At 42.1% G+C, this 12,113-nt stretch overlaps 1 protein-coding gene across 2 annotated transcripts in view; it reads left to right on the plus strand.

Moving 5' to 3' along the window:
• The window catches only part of KIF13B (kinesin family member 13B), a 213,177-nt gene that overhangs the window by 60,338 nt on the left and 140,726 nt on the right, over window positions 1-12,113 (plus strand). The gene's annotated exons all lie outside the window — the stretch shown is intronic.

Below are 12,113 nucleotides of genomic sequence, written 5' to 3' on the forward strand. Positions count from 1 at the left end.
ATAAATATCTTAAGACCAAATGTTTCCTTTTCAGTTCTCAGTTGTTCAGTAGCTAAGTCATGTCTGACTCTTGGGATCCCATGGATTGTAGCCCACCAGGTTCCTCTGTCCATGGGATTTCCCAAGCAAGGATACTGGAGTGGTTTGCCATTTCTCACTCAGGGATCAAACTCGAATGTATTGTGTCTCCTGCATTAACAGGTCGATTCTTCACTACTGTGCCTACTGGAAAGCACATTACTCCTCTTTTTAAAAATTGAGATGTAATTGATTTTTACCATTATATTAAGTTTCAGAACATTATATTAAGTTTCATCATGATTTGATGTTTGTATATATTGCAAATTCATCACCACAGTAAGTCGTTAAAACTACACCCATCACCACACAATTACAATTTTGCGTGCGTGTGAGATGAGAACTTTAATTTTTTTTTTATGAGAACTTTTAAGATCTATTCTTGTAGCAAATTTCAAATATACAATATGCTTGTGTCTTAATTACACTTCTTATTCCTTCCTTGGTCCATTGTAGTCTGAAATACTGATCCCACCGCTTCCTGGCTCTCACAGGGCAGGTCAGTGATCCTTTCAGTGCTGACCCTGGATCCTTTTCAGCTCCACGAGCTAAGACACAGAGCAGACATGAGGCTCATCACATGGATACCTGCCCAAAGCTTGTACCGCATCTTGTTGATGAGCTGTAAGGGAACAGAAATGACATAGGGTGTCTTGCGAGTTATATTCTATCCCACTTGGGGTTTCCTCTGTTGTTGTTGTTTAGTTACCAAGTCATGTCCAACTCTTCTTGACCCCATGAAGTGCAGCACACCAAGCTTCCCTGTCCCTCACCATCTCCCGGACTTTGCCCAAGTTCACGTCCATGGAGTCTGTGATGGCATCCCATCATCTCATCCTCTGTCGTCCCCTTCTCCACCTACCTTCAGTCTTTCCCAGCATCGGGATCTTTTCCAATTGGTTGGCTCTTCACATCAGGTGGCCAAAGTACTGAAGCTTCAGAGTCAGTCCTTTCAATGAATATTTAGGGTTGATAATCATGATGGTGTGATCACTCACCTAGAGCCAGACGTCCTGGAATGGGAAGTCAAGTGGGCCTTAGGAAGCATCACTACAAACAAAGCTAGTGGAGGTGATGGAATTACAGTTGAGCTGTTTCAAATCCTAAAAGATGATGCTGTGAAAGTGCTACACTCAATATGCCAGCAAATTTGGAACACTCAGCAGTGGCCACAGGACTGGAAAAGGTCAGTTTTCATTCTAATCCCAAAGAAAGGCAATCCCAAAGAATGCTCAAACTACTGCACAATTGCACTCATCTCACACACTAGTAAAGTCATGCTCAAAATTCTCCAAGTTAGGCTTCAACAATACATGAACCGTGAACTTGTAGATGTTCAAGCTGGATTTAGAAAAGGCAGAGGAACCAGAGATCAAGTTGCCAACATCCATTGGATCATCAAAAAAGCAAGAGAGTTCCAGAAAAACATTTACTTCTGCTTTATTGACTATGCCAAACCTTTGACTGTGTGGGCCATAACAAACTGAGCCACCTGGCAGCCCTCAGACTTTCCATTACGGTTACAGTGTTAGGTCTGTAGGCTCTCGTCTCGTCTGTGGAGACAAGCTTGGCTTCTTTTTGTTCTGTTTCTAGAAGCATTTTTGCTTTTGTTTCTAGTATATTCTGAATAGTTGCTGTGTTTGTGTATGTTAGTCGCTCAGTCGTGTCCGACTCTTTGTGACCCCACGGGGTATAGCCCACCAGGCTCCTCTGTCCTTGGAGTTCTCTAGGCAAGAACACTAGAGTGGGTTGCCATTCCCTTCTCCAGGGATCTTCCCAACCTAGGGATCGAACCCCGGTGTCCTGCACTGGAGGCAGATTCTTTACTGTTTGAGCCACCAGGGAATCTGGTGCTAAATGGAATTGTAATTACTGGTCTGAAAGTTATATTACTGTATATATCTAATAGTTAAGACTTTTTGGTTGAGTGTCAGGAATTACGGAGAGCCTGGGACAGGGTAAATCAGAAGATAACTTAGTTACTGAGCATTTGAGACAAGCTCATCACGACTTGGTAAATTCCAGCAAGCGCTGTGGAGTGCCTGCTTAACGTCAGGTGCTGGGGAAATGGAGGAGAATGAAACTGCTGTGTGATCTCTGGAGCTCAAAGTCTAGGAGGAGGCAACACAGCTACAGTACTTGCTGAGAAAAAGAAGGCCTAAGGGATTGATAGTTGCTGAAAGAGGACGGAGAAGGTGACTGTTTTCTGAAGGACAGGAAGGTTATCACTAGGGCAAGTGGAGAGGCACACAGGTAACCAAAAGTTCAAATGTCACCACTCCTGCAGGACCGACAACTACAAGTGTGTGTGAAGCACGAGGTCCTGGGGGGGCGGACAGGTGGGCAAAGGTGGTATTGTGAGGAGCTTTGCTTGCTTAGAGCTTTCTCCCCCTTTTTCACTTCATTTTTTTCATAGCACTTTTACACATTCATTCATTCTTTCTGTTGTAAAAGAATTTAAGCTCTTAGCATTTAAAAAAATTAATTGGAGGCTAATTACTTTACAATATTGTGGTGGTTTTTGTCATACATTGACATGAATCAGCCACGGGTGTACATGTGTTCCCCATCCTGAACCCCCCTCCCACCTCCCCCTCCATTCTTCCCCTCTGGGTTGTCCCAGAGCCTATTATACAGAGTGAAGTAAGTCAGAAAGAGAAGCACCAATACAGTGTATTAACACAAATGTATGGAATTTAGAAAGACGGTAACGATGACCCCATATGTAGGATGGCAAAAGAAACACAGATGTAAAGAAAAAGCTCTTAGGATTTTTCGGAAAACCTCTTGGCCCCTGTATGTGGGATCTTAGTTCCCCAGTCAGAGACTGAACCTGCACCACCTCATTGGCAGTGCGCAGTCTTAACCAGTGGGCTACCAGGGAAGTCCTGCTCTTCGGATTTTGTCCAGTGCAGTTTCTCTAGCACCGCAATTAGCATCTGGCTTTTAGCAGGTACTCAGTAAATATTGCTGAGTGAAAGAGTGAATTTGAGAAGGAAAGGGGATGGGTTGGAGGGACATTTCACAGATGAAAACCATATCCTCAGGAAAGTGGTAAACGCTGCAGTCTTCAGTTAGTTAACCAAGCAATTTAGACCTTTGTGAGTAGTGAAGTGGGGGCTTCCCTGGTGGCTCAGAGGTTAAAGCGTCTGCCTCCAAAGCCGGAGACCTGGGTTTGATCCCTGGGTTGGGAAGATCCCCTGGAGAAGGAAATGGTAACCCACTCCAGTATTCTTGCCTGGAGAATCCCATGGACGGGGAAGCCTGGTAGGCTACAGTCCACGGGGTCGCAAAGAGTCGGACACAACTGAGCGACGGAACGGAACAGAATGGGAGTAGTGAAGTATTTAGCTGGAGAGTGCTTGGAAATTGAATTTCCACATAAGGAAGTTAAAGAAGTCTATAAGGAAGTTAAATCTTTGCTAAGCAGTGAGTTTGGGGAGTAATTATAGTAATGGGTTAGAAATTTTAATTTTTCTCAACCCACTGGCTGACTTGAATTTCAGATTAACATTGAATCATGGATCAACCTCACAGTAATGACGGACCTAAAATTCTTGATGCAGGAATGTAGGTGCACCAATATCCAGTATTTTGTGTTTGCTTTTCCCCCCTTGAAGCCCCCAGGCTTTCCAACTTAAGTCTGAATTGTAGACCTACCACTGCTTATAGTGAGGAAGAGAACTTCACCTTTAGTTCTGTTTCATAGCTACTAATGGCTAATCCGGGCTTCCCTGGTGGCTCAGAGGTTAAAGCGTCTGCCTCCAATGCGGGAGACCCGGGTTCGATCCCTGGGTCGGGAAGATCCCCTGGAGAAGGAAACGGTAACCCACTCCAGTATTCTTGCCTGGAGAATCCCATGGACGGAGAAGCCTGGTAGGCTACAGTCCACGGGGTCGCAAAGAGTCGGACACGACTGAGCGACGGAACAGAACAGAACAGGACAGAATGGCTAATCCACCTGCCGATGCAGGAGACGTGGGTTTGATCCCTGGGTTGAGAAGATCTCCTGGAGAGGGCATGGCTACTCACTCCAGTATTCTTGCCTGGGAAATCCCATGGACAGAGGGGCCTGGCTGGCTACAATCCATGGGTCACAATGAGTTGGACATGACTTAGTGACTAAACAGCAGCAATTCTAATGACATTACTGTTCCAAGTGACATTTGCGTTTAGGATTCCTTTTTGGGATTTGATACTTAGGATTCTTTGCTGGGGTATTAAAGGGGACTGTATTCTTTACTAGGGTGGTGAGAATCTGTAGGGTAGTCCTCATCAGATTGTGGTGGCCCTTGATTTCAGGTTCTTGGGATTAGATTTGGAAGCATTGTCTTTATTGGTATGAATTTGTAGGTCTCTGTTTTCTTTGAGTGTGAAGAAAACCCTCTTCTGCTTTCTTCATAGCAGGAATTTAAAACTCAGCCACCTGCCTACCAGCAGATCCATGTGGAAGGCACAGCGGTGCAGGTCTAGCCAGGGTCTACATGTGCACATTTAGGCCTACCGTTTCCACATCTTCTAAATTTTCAAGAGGATTCTAATGTGAAATCTTCTGATTTTCTGTTTTTGGTCAATATTGTGAGGATTAAGCAAAATACAGCTGTGAGCTATACTGCCTGTGAACACTGAGTCCGTACCCCCTGGTTTGGAGCCTGACATATGGATCTGGGTCTGAAAGGGTAAGAGAACTGGAGAGTTAATTTCATACTCAGTAAAGAAAAAAAAAATTTTTTTTCCAGAGAAATCTAATCACATTAATCCATTCAGGGAAACTAGAGAAATATAGATTCATAAAATTGAAAACCAGCGATAAACAAAAATACTGAAAGAAATAAAAATTTATAAGCATTTTCTTGGAATGAGTGCTTCAATAATCTATCCTAATCTCTCTGTACACCTTGACATTATTTTCACATCTGATTTTTATAATGAATGTGTATTTCTCTGTTAACATAGCATGTGAAATGTATTTTATGAAACCCACAAATGAATCAAGATTAATATAATTCTTTGGTTAGATTTTAAACTTTCTTGTAGTAAAAGTGGACAGTGAATTAAAACTTGCTCTGCTTGTGTGTTTAACGGATGAGAAGAAGCAGGTGATCTGCAAATGATTAATTAATAGTGTATTCTTTGGTGCAATTTCAATAAATGGTAATTTGAAATTATGGAATTTATTAACCGGAGTTTTCATCTTTCTAAAGTTCTGTAATTGGGAAATATGCCAGTTGTGGTTCAGTGACTGTGTTCTTGGAATGTCCCTCTGTTCTCAACCAAGTATCGTTTGTGTGGGTGGAAGATTTTAATAGAGACTTGTCAAAACTGTCTTTTCTGCAGATTTAGAGAAGCTTCTCTGAGGACGTATATAAGAGGCTGTGACTTGAATGAGCTCACTGTTTCTTAGCCGCTCCCACTCCCCCACCTGCTGGGGTACTCAGCGCTACTCATTTCTGACCTTTCCTTGCCTTCAGAGAATGGGTTTTCTGTCTTTGTGTGATATGTTTCAGGTATAATTATCTCCTAGTTTCATTGAAGATAGAATTTGTATTTGTTTCTTGTTTCCTTTATTGTTTGGGGGATGATTTTAGGGAGTCTGGATGGTGGTGGAAGTGTTCTATTGTGACTGAGAGTAACATGAGTGACTTGACTTAGATTGGATGTTTAGGAAAGATACATGTAGAGAAATAATAAGCTAAGAAATGACATATGAGTTTAGCCTTAAGATTTCAAGGTCGAAAAAAACCACGAGTGAAAGCCCATAGACTAGGAAGCTGTGTATCCTGGGCCAAGTAGAAAAAGGCCAGTGAGGGTGAAAGGAAGATGGCCCAAGACGTGGTTGAGATAGAAGGCGAGGCCAGGTCACCTAGGGATTGTAAACAACATTCACTAAATAAGCAGAAGAAAGCTGATCACCGAAGAATTAATGCTTTTGAACTGTGGTGCTGGAGAAGACTCTTGAGAGTCCCTTGGACTGCAAGGAGATACAACCAGTCCATTCTAAAGGAGATCAATCCTGGGTGTTCATTGGAAGGACTGATGTTGAAGCTGAAACTCCAATACTTTGGCCACCTCATGAGAAGAGTTGACTCAGTGGAAAAGACTCTGATGCTGGGAGGGATTGGGGGCAGGAGGAGAAGGGGACGACAGAGAATGAGATGGCTGGATGGCATCACCGACTTGATGGACATGAGTTTGAGTGAACTCCGGGAGTTGGTGATGGACAGGGAGGCCTGGCATGCTGCGATTCATGGGGTCGCAAAGAATCAATCGGACACGACTGAGCAACTGAACTGAACTGAAATAAGCAGAAAACCTTCTGGTGGACACTGATAAACCCTGGAAGACACACTCTGTCCTTCAGAAGCTTGTAGTCTAGTTGGGGAGATAATCCATTTATATTAATATTAGAAAGTTTATATCGTGACATCAATAGGTAATACGCGATCTGTAGGGAGTTTTTGTTAATGGGGGAAGGAAGACTCACTTTTGCTTGGGGTTCTTGTGGAGGGGGTTTCAAGGGAGATGTAATTTGATCTGAACTTTTCCCGTGTGAGTAGGGCTTGAACACATAGAGTTGTCAGAAGGAGTGGCTTTACCTGAATAAAGACGCTAGCTCGCTGGAGAGGAGGGATCTTCCAAGGGAGCTGCGTGGGAGGTGATGCTCGACCTATAGCTCCGACAAACTGGTGCTCCGCACCGTGTCCCTGACAGAAATACTGAAATGGAACTTGTCGCATACCTCATGTTGGCTTTCTCATTGTGAACACAGAGTTGTTTAAGTAATCCGGCGTAACTTCTCATTCCTTCTTCAGTATCCTCGTCAGAGGCTTTCCTGTTCTCTCTTCAGATAACTCCACTAATGGGGAGCTGGCTGTTTAACACGGTGCTAATTATTCTTCTGTTAAAGAGCTCTCCCTTTTTTTCTTTTTAACTTTCTTCCTTAGCTCCTACCTGAGGTGGCATCCTGTCGTCTTTTAGTCTTCCCTGGTCCAGGCTACATATTTCTATTCCTCGATATATTCTTTCACTGGTATCATTTTTTAAACCCCTCTACATCTAAATACTATTCTCCAGAAAACTTTATCAATGATGCTTTTAAAGTTTATTCTTCACAATTGAATGTAGTACTCCAGATTTTGAGGAAACAATGACTGGGGCTTTTAATTGTCCATCTTAATGTTAGCCAGAGAAGCAGAGATTGATAAGCTTCCTCTGTGAATCTAGTCAATGTCTGAATTTTTAGTCAGGTCAGCTTTATTACTGACGTGAGAAAGACTGACAGTGGGGGAGGGGCGACAAAGAAAACCGAGTGATCGCCACACAGATTGTTGTTTGGTTGCTGGTACTGCCAGCTTAAGTCCAGAAAGGAAACAAGATCATAGTGTGACAGTATTAGAATAAACTCTTTGTGATGTAACAGCCATTATAGAGTGGATTGGAGAGGGATCTTATTAAAACAGATTCCAGATGTCGCAAATTGTGAAAGTTTCAGAAACTAACTCTTTAAAATTAATAGAGTCAGTGAGATCTGGATGTCATGTTTGATTTTGTTAGTTGATAGCAGTAATTGATTATTGTGCAGCAGTAATTGATTTTTAACTCATTGTTCTGGTATAGCTTGTTTTACACATAACACAGTACTGTCTGGCTTATTTTTTACTAAAATTTATTTTGGTTATGGTCAGAAGTTTTAATAAAAATTTCCAAATTTATATAAAGTCATCACTAAGTTTCTTTCAGTTTAATTTTATGGTGTGCTTTATTATTAAAAAGAAAAGTGAGCATAAGCCCCTAACCCAAGCCAGTAAGGAGGAGGAGGTGAGTGGCTTATTCATAGAAACAGTTCTATCCAAAATATATAATCAGATCATTTGCTGTTTCCCGAGCCACCCTCTTTCTAAAAACATATCTGTGTATGTTGCTTCACCTGGGCTGTTGACATCTTAGTGACTAGACCGCATTTGGGGAACAGTAATTGTGTGGACATGAGTTTGAGTGAACTCCGGGAGTTGGTGATGGACAGGGAGGCCTGGTGTGCTGTGATTCATGGGGTCGCGGAGAGTCGGACACGACTGAGCGACTGAACTGAACTGAATTGTGTGCAAGATTCATCAGTGGCCACTGGAAAAGCTGCAGTGGGGAAACTAGTAATGTTGCAGTGGAAAGGTGGACGCAGCTGCAACATGACCAGAGTTGCCATCAGCAGCAGTGAGAGCTGGGTGTCCTCATGTGCCTTCCGGTATTTTTAAAAATTGAAATGTCGCTTTACAATATTTCAGGTGTACAGCCAAGTGATTCTTTTCCATTTTAGGTTATTAACAAGATACTGAATATAGTTCCCTGTACTCGGTGTTGGAGAAGACTCTTGAGAGTCCCCTGGACTGCACGGAGATCCAACCAGTCCATTCTAAAGGAGATCAATCCTGGATGTTCATTGGAAGGACTGATGCTAAAGCTGAAACTGCAATACTTTGGCCACCTCATGCGACGAGTTGACTCACTGGAAAAGACTCTGAGGCTGGGAAAGGTTGGGGGCGGGAGGAGAAGGGGATGACAGAGAATGAGATGGCTGGATGGCATCACCGACTCTGTGGACATGAGTTTGAGTGAACTCTGGGAGTTGGTGATGGACAGGGAGGCCTGGCATGCTGTGATTCATGGGGTTGCGGAGAGTCGGACACGACTGAGCGACTGAACTGAACTGTACAGTATGACCTTGTTGTTTATTTTGTGTATAGTAGTGTATATTTGTTGGAGAAGGGAGTGGCAACCCACTCCAGTATTCTTGCCTGGAGAATCCCATGGACAGAGGAGTCTGGCAGGCTACAGTCCATAGGGTCGCATAGAGTTGGACACAACTGAAACTATTTAGCAGTGTTTATTTGTTAATCCCAGATTTCCTATTTGTACACCCCTCTTCACTTTTGGTAACCACAGTTTGTTATGTGTGCCTGTGGGTCTATTTCTGTTTTGTGAATACATTCATTTGTGTCATTTTAAACATTCCACATATTAGTTATACCATATTATTTGTCTTTCTCCTTCTGACTTAGTTCACTTAGTATGAGAGTCTCCAGGTCCATCCATGTTGCTGCACATAGCATTATTTAATTCTTTTTTATGGCTGAGTAATATTCTGTTGTATACACGTGCCACATCTTCTTTATCCATTCATCTGTTGATGGACATTTGGGTTGCTTCCATATGTTGGCTGTTGGAAATAGTGCTGCTGGGAACATTGAAGTGCATGTATCTTTTCAAATTAGAGTTTTTCTCTTGTCTGGTTATATGCCCAGGAGTGGGATTGCTGGATCATATTTTAGTTTTTTAAGGAACCTCCATACTGTCCTCTGTAGTGATGGCCTTCTGTTATTGATGTACTTAGAAGGGCTTCTGTGGTGCCTGCCAAAGTGCCTAACCGGAATTTAGTCTGGAGGAAGCATTAGACAGACCTGTAGTGAGCACATTCTACAGAATAACTGCCTGGTACCCTTCAGGTGTCAGGGTTATGAGAGACACACCACCCCCGGTTGGAGGAGGCATGGCAGCTACATGAATGCGTGATCCCGAACCAGAAAAAGGACGTCAATGAAGGCAGTTGGGAAGAAATTTATATAAGGTTTGCTGTAGATTATTTCATAAATCTTGTGTTGATGGTTAATTACCTGGTTTGGATCACTGTAACTGCAGTTTTAATAAGACTTTATCGTTTGGGTGATAGGGTGAAGGGTACACAGGAGTTCTTTGTACTATTTTTGGAACTTTTTGTAAGCGTGAAAGTTCAAAATGAATTTAACAACAGAAACTCTGAAAATCAGAGTCTCATCCTTCTACTTTATGCCATCTCTTCTGGTCAAGGGACTGGTTTTCTTTGCTTCTTAAATCTCCACTGTGATCTAGATAGCTGAGGTTTCTAAATAAGGGGTTTTGAAATAGTGAGGCATTGCCTTATCGGATTGCAGCTACAAGTTGAAAGGTTTTGTTTAATTAATTAATTTACTTATTTATTTGTGTACAGAGCTGTAATTACATCTTTGGGTTTCCAGTGACTCCAGGTTATTTGAGCATTGCTGTTGTAGCCACCAGGAGCCATAGCTGGAAACTTAGCTCTGTAATTAATTTACTGGTTTGTTTCTCTTTTTATTATCATGTTCTGGATTCAGGTTAGTCCCACAGATTCTTCTGCCGTGTGTCATATATTGTTGAATTTCGTATTTGTCAATTGTCTTTTAGGAAGAGCTGGTTTTTGTATAAAAATATTTTACCTAAAATGGAAATATCACACTGAACATCTTATTTTTCCTCCCAGCAAAGATTGTCTGGAGTTTTTATAAATATAATGAATAAGTAAACTTACACTGGCATAAGCACCACATGGTGGCCTTTTATTGGGTAATAATTAGAATGGAGGAAATTAATACATTGGGAAATGTTTCTGTTACCGGGAGCAGTTGTTATTGTGTGACTCACAGATTCTTAAGTCTAGGAGAAACTTGATGAGGCTGTTTTGACCAGTGTGGCGGAAGAAGAAAACATGGACTTGGGAATTGGAAGACCTACTTTCGAATCCCAGATCTATCACTGATTATTATTGTGACTTGGACAGGTCATTTAACTCGTCTGAACCTTCACTTTCTCATCTGTAAAACTGGAATGATAATAGCACCTTTCAAAGTTACTGTGAAGATTCAGTGAAGTAGCTTACAGCATATTGGGTTGGCCCAAAAGTTCGTTTGGGTCTTCCCAAAGGAACTTTTGGGCCAGTCCAATACCTGACCTCACACAGGCATCTCATATATGCTGGTTCTGTTCTTCTCTCCAACTGGGTTTATAACTGGGCCTTTTGAAATTGATGAGATTCTGCTTTGCTTATAAAGACCTGCAAAAAAAAAAAAAAGGTGGTAGCATATGTCAGTCACCTCTGCTGGTGTTTCCCAAGTCTTTTTGTTGGGAAGTTTCCCCATATCTCTCATCCCAGATAAATTATTGTCTATTACGTGCTAGTCACATTGGCTGTTACTCCAAAATCTGTTAGACAAGGGTCACTCATTTGCTGCTTTCCTTGGTGTTTTAGTGTTCAGACCTGAAATCTTTCCATACAAATGAATATTAAATTTAAAAGAAAATCTTAAGCAACAAAGGCACAAGATGTCCAAACAATTGAAAAGAAGCATTTCCATGCACCATTTTCTTTCAAGTTGCAGGTCTGACTTGACTTTTTGATCCTCTGAAAGACCATTTATTCCTGTGGTTGTGGAGTGAACATTGTTGTTTTTATGAGTTAACATGGAAATGTTTAGGGCTGAAGGGGCATATCTGTAGCTTACCTTCAGGTGTGTGTGTGTATCTCTGAACAAGAGGGGGGAGAGGGAGGGGGAGGATGACATGGCAGCTGTGACTGTGTTAACAGTTGGTGAGTTTAGGTGAATGGAGCTCTTTCTGCCTTTCTTACAGCTTTTCTCTAAGTTCGTTGTTTAGTCTCTAAGTTGTGTCCAACTTTTTTGTAATCCCATGAACTGCAGCCCACCAGGCTCCTCTGTCCATGGGACTTCGCAGGCAAGAATACTGGAGTGGGCTGCCATTTCCTTCTCCAGAGAACCTTCCCCACCCAGGGACAGAACCTGAGTTTCCTGCATCTTCCACTTTGGCAGCTGGGTTTTTTTTACCACTGAGCCAGCAGGGAAGCCCTTCTCTGAGTTTAACTATCTCAAAATTATACTGGATTAAGTTATATTCTTATACTCTGAGGAAATGTAAGCCAGTGGCATTTTCAGAGGAAGGAGGTTGGAGGCACCTGAGTCAGCATAGAGGAATAAGTAGTACATGAGTAATTCAGTTAGTAGTCACTCACTGGCAGAAAATTAGTTCCTTTAAGCTTTTTTTCCTTAGAACAGAACTTTTTTTGTAGAAGGTTCTCTATAGAGAGAATAAGCTGCTGCTTTATCAGAGCAAAGGAAACTACTTGGAAGTGAAATCAGATGCTAAGAAGTAAAGAATATTTTTATATTTACAAGTCATAGACAAGGATCAACAAA

This window comes from Moschus berezovskii, chromosome 7 (assembly GCF_049115385.1).
Source record: "Moschus berezovskii isolate FMDL1 chromosome 7, NW_MosBer_1.0, whole genome shotgun sequence".
Classification (NCBI taxonomy): Eukaryota; Metazoa; Chordata; class Mammalia; order Artiodactyla; family Moschidae; genus Moschus; species Moschus berezovskii.